The sequence below is a fragment of the Chlorocebus sabaeus genome, chromosome 27, assembly GCF_047675955.1.
Source record: "Chlorocebus sabaeus isolate Y175 chromosome 27, mChlSab1.0.hap1, whole genome shotgun sequence".
NCBI classification, from domain to species: domain Eukaryota; kingdom Metazoa; phylum Chordata; class Mammalia; order Primates; family Cercopithecidae; genus Chlorocebus; species Chlorocebus sabaeus.
Window position 1 is genome coordinate 10,285,136 of NC_132930.1, and position 22,011 is coordinate 10,307,146.

At 41.1% G+C, this 22,011-nt stretch overlaps 1 protein-coding gene across 13 annotated transcripts in view; it reads left to right on the top strand.

Annotated features, from left to right (window-relative positions):
* The window catches only part of RBM47 (RNA binding motif protein 47), a 206,600-nt gene that overhangs the window by 159,560 nt on the left and 25,029 nt on the right, over positions 1 to 22,011 (top strand). For all 13 annotated transcript variants that reach the window (XM_008017582.3, XM_038008606.2, XM_008017583.3 and 10 more), the window contains one exon: positions 4,824 to 4,946. The gene's annotated coding sequence lies outside the window, so the exon portion shown is untranslated. The remainder of the gene's footprint in view (positions 1 to 4,823; positions 4,947 to 22,011) is intronic.

The window sequence follows — 22,011 nt, forward strand, 5'->3', positions numbered from 1 at the left end:
GTTGACCAGACTGTTCTCGAACTCTTCAGGTGATCTGCCCACCTCGGCCTCCCAAAGTGCTGGGATTACAGGCGTGAGCCACCATGCCTGGCCACATTGTATATTTTTTAAATGGTGCCTTTACCTGCAAGGAGACCTAGATTGATTGTAGCAGGCCTGAGTGGATAGGGAGAAGCCAGCTGGGAGTCTACTGTAGAAGTCCAGGCAGGAGCTAATGGTTAGTTTATGAGATGCTTTCAAATGTCGTGTCTTGTGTAATCCTTATAATGGTGATCTTTCAATATACAGGTGACAACCTGAGGCTCAGAAAGTTATGTAGCATGCCATGGTCAAACTGTGCAGGTGGCAAAGCGACAACTAGAACTCAGTTATTTGACCCTCAACCTGGTGGTCTCCTGGCAGCATTAGGACCCTATGTACTAGCATCCTTGGGTGAGGGCAATTGGTTTATCTTAAGAAAGGTTCTGGCCGGGTGTGGTGGCTCATGCCTATAATCCCAGCACTTTGGGAGGCCAAGGCAGGCGGATCACTTGAGGTCAGGAGTTCAGAACCGGCCTGGCCAACATGCTGAAACCCCGCCTCTACTAAAAATACAAAAATTAGCTGGGTGTGGTGTGATGCGCACCTGTAATCCCAGCTACTTGGGAGGCTGAGGCAGGAGAATCACTTGAACCCAGGAGGCAGAGGTTGCAGTGAACTGAGATCACACCACTGCACTCCAGCCTAGGCAACACAGCGAGACTCTGCCTCTTAAAAAAATAAAGGATCTGTTTTTGAGAAATGGAATTCTCATTCCTTGGTGGAGGGTTGTGGTAAGAAAGTTATTTTTAGCCTAGCTTTATGACTCAGAGAAGTAGAACAGGACATGACTTGATATTAGACGGGAGCATCTTTTTCGAAAAAATAAATGTATTAATTTCAAGTGTTTTATGTATGCTATGTGTCATTCCAAAAATGGACTTGAAACAGCTTTCAAAACTACATATGACACGGCAAGACACAAAAAGAAGAGAGGGCAAAAACATCAAGGTAGGCAAACTAAGATGATGCCAGGAGCATCCAATAAATATTTGCCCTCAAGTCCTCCCCTGTGTTGAAGACGAGTCATGAGCAGCTATAAGATTCACATGCTCAGAAACATTAAAACAAACCAGTTGTTCTGTCAGTATAGCTCTTCCTCTTCCTCCTACTGGAATCTACAAACTTCCCCATTTGGTTTTTATAAAGACTCCATGATGGGGTAAGCGATGTCTGTGCAATTTCATAGTACCAGGCTCGGGGGCGGGGGAAGCTAAAATGAATTAACACCGTTAATGTCTGGAGACCACCTCATTTCTCCAGGAACTGCCCCGCAAATCTTATTACTATGTTTCCTACCTACTGTGTGACCTTTGGTAAGACAGTTTCCTTCATAGTAAAATCAAAGGTTTGGACTAGAACTAACCTTCTCAAACTGGGTTCTCTGGAGTATCCAATATTGTGTCAGGAGGAATGTGAAGCCACAGGACAAACATAACATATAGGTTTTGCTTGAAGATTTTTATGACAAACATTCTGGCCACACACGGTGGTTCACACCTGTAACCCCAGCACTTTGGGAGGCAGAGGCCAGCAGATCACTTGAGGTTAAGAGTTCAAGACCAACCTGGCCAACATGGCAAAACCCCATCTCTACTAAAAATACAAAATGTCTCACATAGTTTTGTGCTACATCATAAAAAGGGAAAGGAGGATCACAGATGTGCCTTTTGTGGCTGTTCAAGTAACACAGGACATTTCCCCAAAATAAAACACTGAGGGTCAGTGTTTGTTTTCAGAAAAGTCTGACTTTCCAGAATAACTCCAAACACAATCCATTTCATTCGATCTGCTGGCCTTGGCCTCCCAAAATTAGCCAGGCATGGTGACATACACCTGTAGTCCCAGCTACTCGGGAGGCTGAGGCAAGAGAATCGCTTGAACCCACGAGGCAGAGGTTGCAGTGAGCTTAGATCACGCTACTGCACTCCAGCCTGGGTGACGGAGTGAGACGCCATCTCAAAAAGAAAAGAAAAGAAAAGAAAAAAGATAATGAAATGGATTGTGTTTGGAGTTATTCTGGAAAGTCAGATTTTTCTGGAAACAAACATTGACCCTAAGTGTTTTATTTTGGGGAAATGTCCTGTGTTACTTGAATAGCCATGAAAGGCACATCTGTGATCCTTCTTTCCCTTTTTATGATGTAGCATAAAACTACGTGAATCCTGTGTTCACTTATATATTAATAATCTGCTTTCAATTCATAGAGTTTACATATTTGTTACCTTGATATTACATTTTAAAGGAGACATTTTACCATTATAGAAAGAGTGAAAACTCAAAATTCTGCACAAATAATATATGCCAGGAATGGTGCTTCATAAATATTTTCTCTGTTCTCCACAGCGGTCCTGCCAGGAATGATTTCTGCTTTATAGATATGGAAGCTGAGGCTCAGGAAAGTTGAATATACTTATCTGGATTTACTTAGCTAGTAGATGAGAGATGGAGGAGTCTAAATTTTATTTTATTGTCCAGACGGTGTACAGTTAATTTCAAGACACACTTTCTCGTACTTTGTACATTCGTTTTCATAGTTTTTATCAACCGCTATGATCTTGATTACTAGGTATTATCCAGGATGCAGCATTTCAGGAATTATCTTTTCACACAGTTGGGTAAAGATTATGTGTATTGAAACATAAATCGTTTAACAGCTATTGCTCTATAATTTATTTGAGGGTGTGGCTTTTTTCTTTCAGGAGGTCATTGTTAACAAGATTAAAACTAGATCATGGTGAAGTATTATTGCTGTGTTCCCATAAGGTTATGGATCTCACTGAGCACCCAGTCATTCCAATATAAAGATAGTTATGGCAGAATAATTTTGAGCTATAAGTGATATTAAAGGCCATTTAATCCAGAAGGTTTCCAACTGTGCTCTATGGAGTCCTAAAGGTCTTACGGTATCTCCACAGGGACACAATGAATGATGGAACTGGGGGCATCTCCTGACAACATCCCCTACCCATACTTCAACCAGCTTCTGTTTTATTGATGTTGTTTCTGCATCTGGTTAGATTTTTGGTGGAAAAAAGTGTGCTACAACTAAAACACAAAGAAAAAACAAACACAATGGTTTTTTTTAATGTTGAGAACTATTAATAATCCAACTCCTTTATTATTTTTTTATTTTTATTTTTAGTTATTTAACTTTTTTGAGACAGAGTCTTGCTCTATCGCCCAGGCTGGAGTGCAGTGGCACAATCTCAGCTCACTGCAGCCTCTGCATCCTGGGTTCCAGTGATTCTCCTGTCTCAGCCTCTTGAGTAGCTGGGTTTACAGGCACACACCATTGTGCCCAGCTAATTTTTTGAATTTTTAGTAGTGACAGGGTTTCACCATGTTGGCCAGGCTGGTCTTGAACTCTTGACCTCAAGTGATCCACCCACCTTGACATCCCAAAGTGCTGGGATTACAGGCGTGAGCCACCATGCCTGGCCTCCTTTATGATTTTTTTTTCCACAAGAGTAAACTTTGGCTTAGACAGGTGAAATGAACCGGGCATGACAGAGGTAGCGTTAAAACTAGCCTTCTGGTTCCCAGTCTGGTGTTGAAACCACCGTGCCATATTGAATCTTGTATAAGTTATTCGGAGCTTCAGGTGGCTGGATGGGAGCTCTCTGTAGTTTGGAAAATCAGGCAGATTTTATTTCCACACATTGAAATAAAAATAAAAGTTTTATGCTTAAGATATATTTTAATTCCTCAACTGAAATATCTTTATCTTGAACTTTAAATTCTTTTCATTTGAATAGTTCCTGCATCATTACTTATTAAAGATTATCCCAAAACACCAAATCATATTTCTCATGGGCCTCTCCATGCAAAGAACATCCTCAAAAGAATCTTGACTCTGCTGGGCACAGTGACTCACGCCTGTAATCCCAGCACTTTGGGAGACTGAGGCGGGTGGATCACTTGAGGTCAGGAGTTTGAGACCAGCTTGGCCAACATGATGAAACCCCAGCTCTACTAAAAAATACAAAAATTAGCCAGACGTGGTGGTGGGCACCTGTAATCTCAGCTACTCAGGCAGCTGAGGCAGGAGAATCACTTGAACCCGGGAGGTGGAGTTTGCAATGAGCTGAGACTATGCAACTGCACACCAGCCTGGGCGACAGAGCAAAACTCCATCTCAAAAAAAAAAAGGAGTCTGAAGTCTACATTTTAGGGCAGAATAGTAAGTCTCTTTCATACCAACTCTGATTGGTAGTGGGTAAGTGGAGTACCTGCTTCAGTGGTTTTGGGAACCCTCTCTGGACCCTGCAGGAATAGTTTGAAGATCTATTAGTGATGTGAAGCATAAGCCCCCAAATTGGCTGGGAGGTCCATGAGCTAGATATGATCATTTCTCTAAAGGATACTACCTCTTCTTCTTGTGAGTCTATAAGCGTGAAGTATAGGCTACATCTGTATTCCTTCTTAAACATTATGTGCCTCTTGAAGTCATGCACACTCTGAAGAAGGCAGAGAGAAAAACACAAATGGAGGAAATTGGTCATTTTCTTATTATTACTATTCCTTGTTTCTTTAAGAATCAGATAAGCAGTTGCACTTCTTGGTTTGTAGAGAACATGATAATTAGAGTAATGGTATTTCATTTTTTGAAGAAAATAGCCCCACAATTTCTAACCATTATGCTTTGGAACTACAAGAGGATCTGTCCCCCCAATTTCTAATGCACATATGAAAATTATATTGAAATAGAAAATATTTCTAACCATTTCTTTTTTAACCCTTAGGATTTGCCTTAAAGGGCACGCCAAAAATTGAACAGAGAAATCCCAAGGAAGCTGCCTGAATTCGCCTGTATACTCTCGTTCTGCATCTTATAAAGGACCAGACAAATCACATTCGTGGTTTTGGTGAGTGTACTTCCTCTGGTCCTTTTCCTTTCCACTTCAGCAAGAACATAAGTTTTCATTCCTATCAACCAAGATACCTGCTGCTTGGACAATGTGTAACTGTTTGTGTTCATGTGGCAACGTTAGTGGAATACAGAACATGATAAGTCATCTGCAACCCACAATATCAACCTTTATGTCTTCGTGCGCTTTACATCTTTGTGACTTAAGAGACAAGATATCACTATGTGTTGCTTATAAATCTGCCTCTTAACCTCCCAAAAAAGAGATCAACTGTATTTCTTTCTTTCTTTCTTTCTTTCTTTTTTTTTTTTTTGAGACAGTCTCACTCTGTTACCCAGGCTGGAGTGCATTGGCGTGATCTCAGCTCACTGCAGCCTCCACCTCCTAGGTTCAATCAATTCTCGTGACTTAGCCTCCTGAGTAGCTGGGATTACAGGTGCGTACCACCACACCTGGCTAATTTTTATATTTTTATTAGAGACAGAGTTTTACCATGTTGGCCAGGCTGGTTCTCAAAGTGCTGGCCTCAAGAGATTCACCTGCCTCGGCCTCCCAAAGTGCTGGGATTACAGACATGAGCCACAGCACCCAGCAGTCAACTATGTTTCAGTCAGACTGTATTTTGATTGTGTGACATGAGGAAGGGTTCTTTGGTACAAACTAGACTAGGATTTGTGTGATAATATCTTGTGTTTTTTGATCAATCCTCATACTTTCTCTAAGTTTCTGTTTCCTCACCTGTCATATAAGGTAAAAATAACTGTCATCCCAATTCATGACAGTCCAACGAAAGACAACATATGTAAAAGCACTTTGACAACCATTTAATCATCTCCAAGTAGGACTGAGCCCAGTAGGCAGAGGTTGCTGTTAGCCAAGATCTTTTTTTTTCTTTTTTCTTTTTTTTTTTTAAAGAGACGGAGTCTCACTCTGTCGCCCAGGCTAGAGTGCAGTGTCACGATCTCGGCTCACTGCAACCTTCGCCTCCCGGGTTCAAGCAGTTCTCCTGCCTCAGCCTCCTGAGTAGCTGGGATTATAGGTGCGTGCCACCACACCCGGCTAATTTTCATGCCCAGGTAATTTTTTTTGTATTTTTAGTACAGACGGGGTTTCACTGTGTTGCCCAGGATGGTCTTGCACTCCTGAGCTCAGCCAATCCGCCCACCTCGGCCTCCCATGTGCTAGAATTACAGGCATGAGCCTTCATGCCCTGCTGAGCCGAGATCTTTCTGTGGATCTAGTGAGTGAGATTATTCTATGGGCGATAATCCCCTGTGTGCTAGGAAGGGAAAGTAAGAGAAAGACTAGCCTCACCCTGACCTTGGATCCCAGCCCTCACACAGCTCCAGAAGGTGGAGGCAGTAGATACCAGTGTGTCAGGGAGGGGCTGCTGGCTACACTGATGTGCCCAGCAATCTCTGTGAGAGAAAATAGGTACCTTGTCTTCATGTCCCCTAGGCTGGGTTTTGGATTTAGTCCATTGAATTCAGGGACTCAGAGAGCTAAATATTTTTAATTGTAATTTTTTTCTTCTTATAAAAGTATACTAATGGAAGGAAATCTGGAAATTATAGAAAAATGTAACAAAATCTACCTATAATCACACAATCCAAATATAACCAGAATTAACATGGTATATTTACTCTGATTTTGTTTGTTTAATTTTCACATATAGTAGTCAGCCCCCATCTGCAGTTTTACTTTTCTTGGTTTCAGTTACCTGTGGTCAACTGTTTTCCAAAAATAGAGGCATACAGTATGATATTTTGAGAGAGAGAGAGAGAGAGAGACCACACTCACATAACTTTATTATTAGAGTATTGCTATAATTGTTATATTTTATTATTGTTGTTGTTAATCTCTTACTGTGCCTAATTTATAAATTAAACTTAATCATAGGTGTGTATTATATATGTAAATATGTATAGGAAAAAACAGTTTATATAGGGTTCAGTACTATCAGAGGTTTCAGGGATCCACTGGGGGTCTTGGAGCAGGTCCCCCTCAGATGAGGGGGGACTACCACATATCTTTAAATATTATTTAGCAAAGTTAAAATAGCTGAGAATATTAAACAGGTACTCTAAGCTGTGGCTATGCCACAATTTATTGACCATTTTTATACCATTGAATATTTGTGTTTATTACATGTAAATATAAACTATTATGTTCATTGCATTGTGTTATGAATAGCACTGCAGTAAACATATTCGAATGTAAATCTTTTCTTGGGTATTTGATTATACATGTCTATAAATGGAATCACTGGACTAAAGAGAATTGACTACTTAATGAACACTGTAAAGCTTTTGATATTGTCTAACTGTTTCAGAAACATTTTATCCACCTTCCCAACTATCTCCACGCATCATATATGACAATGTGCATTTCACAGGGCATATGTAAAAACTGTGTAATACCAATTTAAGATTTAAAACCAGAAATACTTTTATAGAGACTCAAAAAATACTTAGGTTGGTGCAAAAGTAATTGCAGTTTTTGCCATTAAATGTAACTATAAAAACTGCAATCACTTTTGCACCAACCTAATAAAAGCCTATTCCCTCCCCTTTACCTACCCCACCTCTAGCCAATATCAGGTCTCTAAAGTAGAAGACAGTGTCCCAGATCTGTTATTACTTATCAACCTCAATCTCTCACATCTCTCTACGGGAAAAAGATATGTGAGGCCTACATTTATTCACGGAGTATTTATTATTACCACTTATGTTCATTTCTTGCTCTGTGCATCAGGAGAAGCTGCTGGTTCATGTGGTACTTCTGTTTATTATGATTATATTTTTGAAGCACCACCACACTTTTTCTCACAGGAACTGCACCATTGTACATTCCCACCAGCAACACACAAGGGTTCCAGTTTCTCCACATTCTCAGCAACACTTGTGGTTTTGTTTTTTGATAATTGCCATCACAGTGAGTGTGAAGCGGTATATCGTGGTGGCTTTGATTTGCACTTCCCTAATGATGAATGATGTGGAGCATCTTCTCATGTCCTTATGAGGCATCTGTGTGTCTGCTTTCTTTATTTTTTCAAGGGTCTTTGCAGATGTATAATGCAGATGTATAATGTATATCTTTGCAGATATATAATGTATATCTTCTTTGGAAAAATATCTATTCAACTTTTTTGACCATTTTTAAATTAGCTTGTTTGCTTTTTGTTATTCAGTTGTAGTTCTTTATATGTTCCGAATATCAGTTCCTCATCAGACGTGATTTGCACATATTTTCTCCTACACTGTGGGTTGCCTTTTCACTCTCTTGACTGTCCTTTGGTGCACAAAAGTTATTAATTTTGATGAAGTTTACTTTATCTATTTTTTTCTTTTGTTGCTGTGCTTTTGGGGTTGTCCAAAAAATCATTGCCAAATCCAATATCATGAAACTTTGCCCCTGTATTTTCTTCTAAGTGTTATAATTTTAGCTCTTACATTTAGGTCTTTGATCTATTTGAGTTTATTTTTGTATATAATGTAAAGTAAGGGCCAGGATTTTTTAAAAGATGTACTTTTGATTCCCACCAAATCTCGGTGAAAGCCTGTGTCAGGCAGTTAAGAAAATGACACAAATATTCAAGCCAACATTTGTTCTGAGTGATTTTTCTTCCTCTTATAGGCTTAGGTGGTTTCCCAACAGACAGGTGAAAGAAAACGTTTGGGGAACTGATGGCTCATGTAACTAGGATACAGCAGTGAGGTGGCAGTTGGGCTCAGCAAGTGTTTTGTTGTAAATATGCTTGAAGAAATCCCCAAAAAGAGAACAGCAGGAGTAGATAGTGGCTTAGGCTAGAAAAAAACGTGCATGTAGGTGTTATGTAGGTACGTATATTTGCAGCAGAGGGAAGGAGAGAGGACACTGTTGTTGGGAACTGTGGGCTATAGAAGATAAAAACATCTTTTATACAAAAATAAATTTCTTTTCATGCTGCTTCAGAGAAAATCTAAATTAGCTACAATTATGTGCTAACTATGTTTCCAAAACAGTTGTCCTAGCTCTGTTTCATTGTGGACAGAACCTAGCTGCACTTAACAAAATGTGAAGTCTGTCTGGACTTCCCTTGGAGAAGACTGAAAAGTACGAAGAATCCCCAGGCTGTGTAAGCTGCCTTGCCTAGCTTCAAATGTCTGCACTGGACTGGCTGCTCTCTGACGGGCTTAGAGATGACAGTAGTGCCATGCTAATGCAACTCAGGGTCTCAGGGGTCTCCCCACATGAACGAGATTCTCTATTAGGCTCTCATCATTGGAATGCTTGACATTGGCAGTTGGCTGTCCAAATTCCAAATAAATTAATGTTAAATCTTTTTTTTTTTTTGAGATGGAGTTTTGCTCTTGTCGCCCAGGCTGGAGTGCAATGGCATGATCTCGGCTCACTGCAACCTCCACCTCCCGGGTTCAAGTGATTCTCTTGCCTCAGCCTCCCGAATAGTTGGGATAACAGGTGCCTGCCACCATGCCTGACTAACTTTTGTATTTTTTTTTTTTAGTAGACACGGGGTTTCTCCATGTTGGCCATGCTGGTCTCGAACTCCTGACCTCAGGTGATCCACCCATCTTGGCCTCCCAAAGTGCTGGGATTACAGGCATGAGCCGCTGCGCCCAGCCTGTTAAATCTTTTAAAACTCTGACTTCAAAACCTACGAGAAACAAACTGGAATCCAACTCATCCCTGTTTTGGTTTTCACAGGGACTGGTTTAGGTCCTCAGCAGCGTGGGCTGCTGTAGGTCCTCATTTTCTCTTTGCCATAAAAAGGGATTTGGGAAAGAGGAAATAACTAAGCCAATTAAATTTTCTGATGCAGGACGGGATAAGATGGGCCATGCTTTCGGAAAAAACAATTTGCAAGACTGGTATACTATATTTCCCTTGAAGCATTAAAGTCATTTCACACTTTATGAACTCGAAGAATATCCAGTGTTTCCCTGTGAGCCTGGGAATAAATGATTAGGTCAAATCAGGGTGTTTTTACTGATGTATTAGTTTTTTAATTGAAATATTAATTCCAAGTGCACTCAGTGAAAGTACAGAGTACGCGAGACATGAATAGCAATTAAATGCCAACAATCGTTCCAGGAGTTTAGTAGACCTGGGAAATCATAAATTTCCTGACACCTGAATTTCTCATTTTAAATACTTTAGGTTCAATAAAATTCTAGATATGTATTGTATTTTCTGTTCATTTCCATTCTTCATTTAAGTGCATGTTTCTTGAGTTTCTTGAATTAATATAGTTGTGCTTTCTATGTAAATTTGTAAGAATTTCCAACTGACTCTAACTGCCTAGTTTAATTATAGAGACTGGGAAAACTGGTTCTCCTTCCCTCCCTCTTCCTTCTTCTTTTAATAAGTATCTTTTTTTTTTTTTTGAGACAGAGTCTTACTCTGTCACTCAGGTTGGAGTGCAGTGGTACGATCTTGGCTCACTGCAACCCCTGCCCCCGGGGTTCAAGAGATTCTCCTGCCTCAGCCTCCCAAGTAGCTGGGACTACAGGTGCCTGCCACCATGCCTGACTAACTTTTGTATTTTTAGTAGAGATGGGGTTTTGCCATGTGGGCCAGGCTAGTCTTGGACTCCTGACCTCAGGTGACCCACCCACCTCAGCCTCTCTGGAGTGCAGTGGCACAATCTCAGCTCACTGCAACCTTCACCTTCCAGGTTCAAGCAATTCTCCTGCCTCAGCCTCCCAAGTAGCTGGGATTACAGGCGTGAGCCACCACACCCATTTTCCAGTTGAGAGAACTGAAGCTTGGGAGAGTAAGTCACCCACCTGAAGTCACACAGTTAATAAATGGGATTGAACTCAAGCAGTTGAGCTCTGGCATGCATGAGCTTGAGCTCAAGCACTGTAATAAGCAGCCTCTCAAAATACCTTCAAATAAAAGAGTGAGTAAAAACTGCCTTCATGGGCAGGCCCCATTTATGTGCCTATTTCCTTGTGGCATAAAATCTCTACCAAATTCCTGAGACAGTATAGCAGAAGCTAAGCATATCAGCTAAGGCCAAAAAAATAAATAAATAAATAACAGTGATGGAAATTTTATAGCTCCCTGGCCAGTACCTGCTTTACCAAGACGGCTCTAGGGATATTAACATTGGCATTCAATATAGTCCATTAGGGGTTGGTGTGGCTTTTCCATGTGACATTCCTGATGCCTGGGCATGTGTTAGAAATGCCAGCTCCTGGCTGGGCTTGGTGGCTCAGGCCTGTAATCCCAGCACTTTGGGAGGCCGAGGCGGGCAGATCACCTGAGGTCAGGAGTTTGAGACCAGCCTGACGAACATAGAGAAACCCTGTCTTCACTAAAAATACAAAATTAACTGGGCGTGGTGGCGCATGCCTGTAATCCCCGCTACTCAGGAGGCTGAGGCAGGAGAATTGCTTGAACCCAGGAGGCGGGGGCTTCGGTGAGCCAAGATCACGCCATTACACTATTGCACACCAGCCTTAGCAACAAGAGTGAAACTCTGTCTCGAATGAAGGAGGGAGGAAGGGAGGGAAGGAGGGAGGAAGGAAGGAAGGAAGGAAGGAAGGCCGGCCAGCTCCTATACCAAAGCTGGCCTGTTTGTTCTTGATGGCCTCCTTTTGGGCATGCAGAAATACCACCACATAGTACCTGGTTATGACTATTTGTACCCAATTCTATATACAGGTAAACCACAAAAAAAAATTTAAATTATTTTTATTATTCGTTTTTTTTTTAGAGACAGGGTCTTGCTCTGTTGCCCAGGCTGTAGTGCAGGGGCACAATCATAGCTCAATGCAGCCTTGAACTCCTAGGCTCAAGCAATCCTCCCACCTCCCCAGTAGTTGGGATTTCAGGCATGCACCACTATGCACAGCTGTACCACAAAACTTATGTAAATAGATATATGAAAAAAATGTCCAAAGCAATTTGGTGGATGTTACATATAAAAGGAAAACTTTTTGTAGCTTTGTCCTACCATGTTTCTTACAAAAGACAGTGCACATTCATTCATTCTTCTATCCGTTCATTCTTTTATTCAAACATTCATTCAGTGCCAGGCACTGGGGATAAAATAAGCACCGCTGCCTTTGAAATGTTTCCATTAAAGCTAATAAAATAAGGTATAAACACTTTGTTTTAACTTTTCTAAGACATTTCAAACAATGCATAAGGAAGTGGAAAGAGCCTTTAATATCTAAAATCAGTTCATAATAACACTTTTCTGTGTTAAAGGACCTGTCTCAGATGGTCTCATTTCTAATAGAGTTCTTTGAAAAGACTTAGAAACAAACAAAATTGATAAAAGAGCCCACAATATTCTCAAATACCACAGGATGACGCAGGTTCCCACTCATATCAATGAACTCATGGTGCTTACTTTTCCAAATTTTTAAAGTAAATAAGCCATTGGGTATTAGAGTTTAACCTTAGCCATATGTTTGCAGAAGGACCTGTTTTTTAAGCTATCTTTTTTTGTTTTTCACTATGTACCCAAAAAAGAAAGAAAAGAAAAGGGGAAAAAAATCCCAAATATCACCAGAGTTAGAAAGGTGGAACAACATTGAAACAATGCAATGAATAAAAAGAACATGTATTTTCTGGATTAAAGTTATATTTAATGCATTTTGTCTTTAAGTTATCCCTCACCAGAAAGCTCACTTCCTTTTTTATGTTTTCTCATAAACAGCCTACTGTGGTCATATTGCCATAAATATAGTTGATTTTGAAAATATTTTTAGCTTCCAAAATACCCCACATTCAACTTAAACATTTATAGAAGAAAGTGTTTTAACTCATGACTTTTTCAATGTTGAGGGTATTTCTGGGCGAATACTATTCTACTATAATTATTGCCTTGAGATAGCTGGTCAATGAACATGACATCAGCATAACCAGGATCTGTTTTTTTCTGTGATAGCAGATATTGTTTCCTAGTTGCAACTGAAATGACTAATGTTAACCAAATAAAAGCAGAAGGTCACACCTAAAACTAAAGCTAATGTTTGACTATGTCAGTCTGTTTCAGAGCCTTTGTTTCAGGACAGGCAATCTGTCATTTGTTTTACAAAAAACCTGTGTTATTTTTGTATACTACTATTTGACATACCACCAGAAGGTGCATATTGTACATGTGTTCATGTACAATATAAGACAGTAATAACAGACCATACTGTTGCTATATAACTACTACTGGCAAACTACTAATATCGTTTGAAATTAGGAGGAAAAGACTAGCGTTCACACACCATTATAATGACTGTAAGTTTATGTTTGGGAACGTTCACTTTCATTTTATTTTATTTTGTTTATTTAATTTTATTTGCTTTAATAGAGGTGGGGGTCTCACTATGTTGCCCAGGTTGGTCTCAAACTCCTCAGCCTCCCAAAGTGCTAGGATACCACACCCAGCAAAAAGTTCACTTTCTAAATCTGTTTGGGCATAAATTTAAGAAAAAAATTTTTAACTTAATCCCCAATGTAATAGTAAAATTTAAGAAATTTAACGAATGAAAACTAAATACCCTTGGCTGGGCCCAGTGACTCATGCCTGTAATCCCAGCACTTTGGGAGGCCAAGGCCAGCGGATCACTTGAGGTTAGGAGTTCAAGACCAGCCTGGCCAGCATGGTGAAACCCTGTCTCTACTAAAAATACAGAAAAAAATTAGCTGGGTGTGGTGGTGTGCACCTGTAATCCCAGGCTGAGGCATGAAAATCACTTGAACCTGGGAGGCGGAGGTTGCAGTGAGCCAAGATTGTGTCACTACATTCCACCCTGAGTAACAACCTTAAAATGTCTTTTTTTTTTTTTTTTTTTTTTTTGAGACAGAGTCTCACTCTGTCACCCAGGCTGGAGTGCAATGGCACTATCTCAGCTCACCACAACCTCCGCCTCCTGGGTTCAAACGATTCTCCCTGCCTCAGCCTCACGAGTAGCTGGGATCATAGGTGCTGGGCCACCATGCCTGGCTAATTTTTGTATTTTTTAGTAGAGATGGGAGTTCACCATGTTGGCCAGGCTGGTCTTGAACTCCTGATCTCAGGTGATCCGCCCCACTCGGCCTCCAAAAGTGCTGAGATTACAGGCGTGAGCTACCATGCCCGGCCCCCACAAATTTTAAAATTTTCAAAAAATTCTGTCTTTTATATTTGGACTCTCTGGATTTGGTTTGGTTTTGTATATAAAACAACTCTACTGCCAAAAATAAGTCAAACTATAAAGTATCACCTCAAAGATAAGGCATCTTTATAAAATTACAATCACAAATTTGCCTTATCTAATTGTGATTTTGAAGGAAGCACAGGATCACCTCCTTCTCAGTTTCTCCATCAAGAAAATGAGGCTGGCCAGGCGTATTGGCTCACGCCTTTAATCCCAGCACTTTGGGAGGCCGAGGCAGGAGGATTGCTTGAGCCCAGGAGTTTGAGAACAGCTTGGGCAACGTGGTGAGACCTCATCTCTACAAAAAAATAAAAAATTAGCCAGGCGTGGTGGTGAGGACCTGCAGTCTCAGCAACTAGAGAGGCTGAGGTGGGAGGATCCCTTGAGCCTGAGAGGTCAAGGTAGGAGGACTGCTTGAGCCTGAGAAGTTGAGGCTGCAGTGAGCTGTGACCATGCCACTGCACCCCAGCCTGGGTGACAGAGCCCTTGTCTCAAAACAAAAAAAAAAAGAAAAGAAAAAAAAGAAAATGGGACTAATACTTTTGTATAGTATTGTTGGTAGATATAGATATATAAGAATAGTATGTACAGGAAATATATAAATTCTCAGTAACTTGAATCATATTCTTAACACAGGAAATTTCTTATCTAAAAAAACACTATTATGAATTTTTTGCAATTAAAGATGACTTTTATAATTAAAAAGTAATCATGTATCAAACTACCAGTTCATATATTCAACTTCTGGCACATAAAGTTTTTCTAAGAATATTATGCCCAGGGTTCTCTCTTAAACCTGCTTCAGTAATTGTAATATTTTAATTTTAACATGGCATATGACACCATAATTAGTTAACAGACAATATTTAGGGCCTACTACATTGAGTGGGTAGGCACAAAGCTCCCATGCAGGAATACTAAGTAGTGATAAAAAGAACATAATACTTACATAATTGAACAAATATAAAAGAGAACATAGTAGTAAGCCATTATAACTACACATTTCACATGTACAGTGTCTTAAAACACTTTCTCAAGTAAATGTAGAAGGTAATATCTGTGTAAATGCCCTTTCAGTTTGTCCATAAACATTTGGGAGTGAATCCCCTCAGGTTCTTTACATTTTAATTTTAAAAAGTATCTTGCCAGGCAGATAATTTGCGAAACACTGTGACTATACAGTTGTCTACAAAAAGAAGATCCTTGAAAAACATTTACTCTTGACCAGCTGAAATAATAACAAAGGGCCTTGAGCATTTACTGTAGCCAGGTACTTTTTTCTTTTTTGTTAGTCTGTTACGAGGCAGGGTTACCCTCTGTTGCTCAGACTGGGGTGCAGTGATGCGATCACAGCTCATTGCAGCCTGGACCTCCTAGGCTCAAGTGATCCTCCCACCTCAGCCTCCTGAGTAGCTGGAACCACCACACCTGGCTAATTTTTGTATTTTTTGTAGAGACAGAGTCTCACTATGTTGCCCAGACTGGTCTGGAACTCCTGAGCTCAAGCGAGCTTCCCACCTCAGCCTCCCAAAGTGTGGGATTATAGGCTTGAGCCACCACACCCAGCCAGCCAGGTGCTTTTAATCCTCCCAACACTGTTAATGATAATATGATCACCATTTTATAGATAATGAAGCTGAGGCTGAAGGAGAGAAAGTGACTTGTGTGATGGCATTTGTTTTTCAAGTGGTACAGTCAAGATAGGAAGCGAGGCAGCCTGGCTCCAGAGCCTGGGCGTGGAACTGCCTAACCACAGTCCCATGGTCTCACTTACACGTTGCGATTATGTGAATTCTAGTCCTTCAACATTTCTATTTAAGAATTTAATTCCATAGGTTTTTAAGTCTAAAAACATTGTTTGAACATGTTAACTCCTTTTCAAAGAGCCAGAAATAGGCTATGGGACAGTTTGCAAAACTCTTTAAAAGCTTAGAAGCTTTGGTGGGGAGGGTGAAGAGGGGAAGCAATGGGGATGGTAGAAAGTAATGATTTCCCAACAACTTTACCATGTGTCTGTACTGGAAATTCCTTCCACTCTATCAGCCAATGTCCATTTCTCACCTATCGTGGTCTTACCCTGTTAACACTGGCTATTGCTAAACCTGCTATGAGTAAGTAAGTAGCAAAGAATGAGTATCATGGTAGAAAGAGCTTTGACTTTGTCATCAGATTGACCTACATTTCAATTCTGTAAGCTGGGTCACGCTGACACCCTCAATCTCCTGATCTTTAAAATGGGGCAGTATGGCCAGGAGCACTTTGGGAGGCTGAGGTGGGCAGATCACCTGAGGTCAGGAGGTCAAGACCAGCCTGGCCAACATGGCAAAAGCCTGTCTGTACTAAAGACACAAAAAAATTACCTGGGCTTGGTGGCACTCATCTATAGTCCCAGCTACTTGAGAGGCTGAGGCAGGATTCACTTGAACCCAGGAGGCAGAGATTGCAGTGAGCTGACTCTGTCGTCCAGTGTGCACTCCAGTCTGGGCGACAGAGTGAGACTCTGTCTCAAAAAATAAATAAATGAATAAAAATAAGTAAATAATAAAAAAATAAAAAGGGGGCAGTAATCACTAACACTGATCACACCGTTACTTAGCTTCATTCTAAGCCTTTGGCTACCTGATTTATTCCTCACAGTAATGCTTTTGAGATAGTGATAATTATCACTATTCTCATTTTGCAGGTGAGGATAATGAGGAATCAGGATTTTAAATAGTTTACCAATGTGTCACCCAGCTACACAGCTGAAGAACTGGGGCTCAAACCCAGGAAATCTGACTTTACAGCAGGTAGGCAAATGTTTGCAGTAAAGGTCCAGACAGTAAACAGTTTAGGTTTCATAGGCCCTATCACCTGTGCTGCTACTTAACTCAACTCTGCCATTGTCCCCATAAATGCAGCCATAGACTATATGTAAACAAATGGCCGTGGTTATGTGCCAATAAAACTTTATGAAAACAGCCAGGGGGTCAAATGTGCAGGTCTCCAGCAGGCGTCTACCCCGTACTCTAGAGCCCACATTTAAAATTTCCACTCATAGAAATGTCATGAGAAATCAAATTACACATACGTGTTCAAAAAAGTTGTTCATTATCATTAACTTGGGAGTTCTAAAACCATACATTAAGGAAACTCTTGGAGAGATTCTTTTTAAAAAAAAAAAAAAATTTGACCTCTGAGAGCACAGAACAAGAGAGATTATTTCTAATTCATCTCCTTCCCTGTGGGGAGGATTGCATTTAAGCTGGCTATTCTCTTTTAGCGCTGCTCTGTTCTTAGCACATAAGTGAAATACACTCTCCAGCCACTTTTCCAGAAATACTAGACATGGGGTGGGACAGTATCCTCCTCTGAAATTCTCTCTTGGTGCTAACTGCTGGCAGTCAGCAGAAGGTCTCACTCATAAAGATGTTCAACAAAATGGAGTTCATCTTCATCATCTTAATCAATTCTTTAACATCATTGTATATTACATTGGCAGTAATATGGCATATGATAACATAATTAGTTCTAAGTGTAAGAGGATAAGTAGAACTTCTACTGCTGCATAATTTCCATCTGTCTCTAAATATAATTAAACAAGAAATGTGCAGATTTTCAATCCTCGGCTACCTGTGATAGCTGGCTCATTCCCTGAAGTGTGTTTTGGCCCACCGTCCATCCTTGCTTGTGTACTTTACTAAGCCACTGTCTTCATTTTGACACTCAATCAATGTTTGTTGAAGGAAGGTTTGTGACCACCTAGGGCTGAACAATCTTACATGGTTTTTTATGTTCCCTCCCACCCCACTGCCATTGTCTCTAGCATGATGCCTTGTACAAAAATAAGTAATCTTTAAATATTTATCACTATTGATAATGCTATTAAGAAGGAAATCGACTGGGTGCAATGGCTCAAGCCTGTAATCCCAGCACTTTGGGAGGCTGAGGCAGGCAGATCACAAGGTCAGGAGCTCAAGACCAGTCTGGCCAACATGGTGAAATCCTGTCTCTAAAAATACAAAAATTAGCTGGGCGCAGTGGTGCGCTCCTGTAGTCCCAGCTACTCGGAAAGCTGAGGCAGGAGAATCCCTTGAACCTGCGAAGCAGAGTTTGCAGTGAGCCGAGATTGAGCCACTGCACTCCAGTCTGGGCAACAGAGTGAGACTCCGTCTCAAAAAAATAAAATAAAGAAAGAAAGAAGGAAATCACAGTCCATTTAATTATTTGACAAATATTTGTTGTCTTTTAAGTGCCAAGCTTTGAGGAGTTTATGATAACCAAGAAGAGACATAAATTCTGCTCTCTCAGAGTTTATATTCTAGTTGTAGAAAAAAGGCTAAAAGAAAAAAAAAAAACTGCAGTAGTGGTATGTATTATGAAAAGGCAGATGTTTATAATAGACAGTGGATTTGACCTGGCGGACACTAGACTAAGGTTGACAAGATACAGAACTTCAGGTTTATCTCGTGCTTTTAATTCCTGAGTTTTTGGTCTCTTGTCCCCTTATAAACACTACTGAGGCCTCCCGCTTGCTTAGCAGAATAGTTCATAAACAAATTTATAAAATCTTTTCTATTCCTCTGAATGAAATGCCTGGTGCAAGAGCTACTCGTTCTTTCACTGAGGACTCAGCCTGAACTTCCTAGTCATGGCTAAAGCTTTGTGTCTGTCCACTGTCTACCACAGAAAGCGAGAGACTTAGACCCTTCACAATCTGGTTTTCTTTTCTTTTTGAGCCTCATCTTATGCCCCATATCCACCTCCTACATTTCAGCTATTCGAGACTATTCCAGCATTATTGCAAATGCCCACCTTTGCTCATAATGTTCCCTCTGCTCTGTCTCCTCCCCTTTCTTCTTCTTTTTTTTGATGGAGTCTCGCTCTGTTGCCCAGACTGGAGTGCAGTGGCATGATCTCAGCTCACTGCAGGCTCTACCTCCCGGGTTCAAGCAATTCTCCTGCCTCTGCTTCCCAAGTAGCTGAGATTACAGGCACATGCCACCACACCTGGTTAATTTTTTATTTTTAGTAGAGACAGGTTTTGCCATGTTGCCCAGGCTGGTCTCGAACTCCTGACCTCAGGCAATCTGCCTGCCTTGGCCTCCCAAAGTGCTGGGATTACAGGCATGAGCTACTGTTCCTGACCTCCCCTTCCTTCTTCATCTACCCTTGCTAAACTGTGAACTCAGTGGCCACCACTGTATCTCCAAGCATCTAGCACAGCCTCGCATGCAGCCAGTGCTCAATTAGTGTTTGAATGAGCAAGTGAATGGATCAATTCACATGCAAATATTGTTTAATCATTTATTCTACCACATCATTGCCTTTTGCCTATAGACCTGTACAGATGTTGACTTTAGTACCAGTGAATTGACTGTATCCCAGAAGTCCATTTTCAGTGATTGTTCATAGTGTGTCTTTAAAAAAAAAAGTGTAAATTTTAAGTGAGGGTTATTGTATTGTTGAAGAAACCAGTAACGACATTTGAAAATAGCTCAAGTCTTAAAAACCAGATTGTCAGCAGTTCTCATGTGTCCATGTAGCAGCGGGGTCTGAATTTAAATGAGACAGTTGGATACTTTAGACTGATTTCAGCAGTGATGTTTGTATGACCCAGGCCTGTCAGTTTGCTGTGATGACAAGTCAATTAGACAACAGAACCAGTCTTACAAGCCTTTATGGTAGTTGTTGTTTTGTTTGAAAATTAAATTGATAGTGTTTCAACCAAATTAAATAAGTATTATGGTATCACAGAGACACTTACCTCAAATCCCTGAAAAATGTTGCACATTTCTCAGTCTTGATAGCCTTGACTTTTTTTTTTTTTTTTTTAGTAGCAACTGGGTCTTGCCATGTTGCCCAGGCTGCTCTCGAACTCCTGGGCTCAAGCGATCCTCCCACTTCAACCTCACAAAATGCTGGGATTATAGGTGTGAGCCACTGTGCCCGGCCAGCCTTGACTATTCATAAGAGCCAGATCAAGACACCAGGCCCATGTTGAGGGAGGGCTGTAGAAAATAACAACTTATTCTCTATTTAAAAAGTACCTACCATGTGTGCCAGTATATAATCGTATTACACAACTCCAAGATAGACTCCACCAGTAATTCTCAACAGAAAGCAATTTTGTTTGTACCCCCTGCCCCCAAATTTGCAATGTCTGGAGACATTTCTGGTTGTCACAACATTGTGGAGGTGGGGGCGCTTTTGTGTCTAGTGGGTGGAGGACAGGGATGTTATGAAACATCTTAAAATGCACAAGGCAGCCCCCCATAACATAGAATTATCACAAATATCAATAGGGCTGAGGTTCAGAAACCCTGGGTTAGAGAACACCTGTATTCCCTGTGCAGCTCAAATTCTGGGATTTTATAAAACTAGATAATATATGTGAAATAAATTTTTTTTTGGAGGCGGGGGGGACAGAGTCTCATGTGTCACCCAGGCTGGAGTGCAATGGTGTGATCTCGGCTCACTGCAACCTCCGCCTCCCGGGTTCAAGCAATTCTTCTGCCTCAGCCTCCCAAGTAACTGGGACTACAGGTGCACACCACCACGCCTGGCTAAGTTTTGTACTTTTTTTTTTTCAGTAGAGACAGAGTTTCACCATGTTGGCCAGGCTGGTCTCGAACTCCTGAACTCAGGAGATCTGCCCGCCTCAGCCTCCCAAAGTGCTGGAATTACAGGCGTGAGCCAGCTTGCCCAGCCTGAAAGAATTTTATAAATTGCAAAATACTATATGAATTCAAGCTAGTGTTAAATGATAGAAGCCACTGTGGCTTCTCCTTCCTTTTCCTTTCTGGTATCTGTCAGTCGACCTTTCTGCTCCTTGCTAGATCCCTCAAAGGCTTAGGTCAAAGGAGCCAAGGTAAGGAGTGAAACTAGAAGTCCCTCCTACTGTTTGTTCATGCATTGGAAAAACGTTGGCCCAAGAGGCATATGTGTGCTGAATTTGTGGGTTCCATTTTGGTTTGTTTCATCAACCTCAAAAGGTTACCCCATCAACCTTTTGAGACAAAGTATAAGTAATGCTTATTTAAAGGGAACAAGGCCGGGTGCAGTGGCTCACACCTGTAATCCCAGCACTTTAGGAGGCCAAGGCAGGTGGATCATTTGAGGCCAGTTCAAGACCAGGCTGGTCAACATGGTGAAACCTTGTCTCTACTAAAAAAAGCACTAACCTTAGCTGGGCATGGTGGTGCATGCCTGTAGTCCTAACTACTCTGGAGACTGAGGCAGGAGAATCACTCAAACCCAGGAGGTGGAGGCTGCAGTGTGAGCTGAGATCGCGCCACTGCCCTCCAGCCTGGGTGACAGAAAGAGATTCCGTCTAAATAAATAAATAAATAAAGAGAACAAGATAATAGATTCCTAACTGGTATTTGTGTGTTACCAAACCCCTGCAGAAAATCTCCCCACTCCACCCCTTTCAGGAGGGTGGCTTCAGCCCTCTTGTAGTACACAGCAGGCCTCCCTGAGAACCCACAGCAAAAGGCTGCATTCTCAGGTGTGTGTTGATAGAAACGCCTGGGAAAATTGAGCCTCTTGGCTTTGCATCTGTTTATCATACACAAGCATTCATTGAATGATGTGCTTTGAAATAACAAAATCTGTACAATTATCAACACAATTAAGACCCATTATGAATGAACTCTTTCTCAGATGAGCGAGGGGTGGGCAGAAGGCATGGCCCAGAATGTCATTATTCCGTTGTATCTTCAACCTCTCAGGATCTTACCTAAAGAAAGGAGAGTCAAGGAGAGATGTTTATGTGCCCCAAGGGCCATGCTTTTCAATAGCAAGAGGTCCCTGACTGTTAATAGAAAAAAAAGAGCCTGTGTTTCGATCGGCTTATTGTTTGGCCTCCCAGGTAAATTCCGTGTTCTGCCTCCATTTTGAGTGGAACTCCTTTTCCACTTTCAAACTCTGAG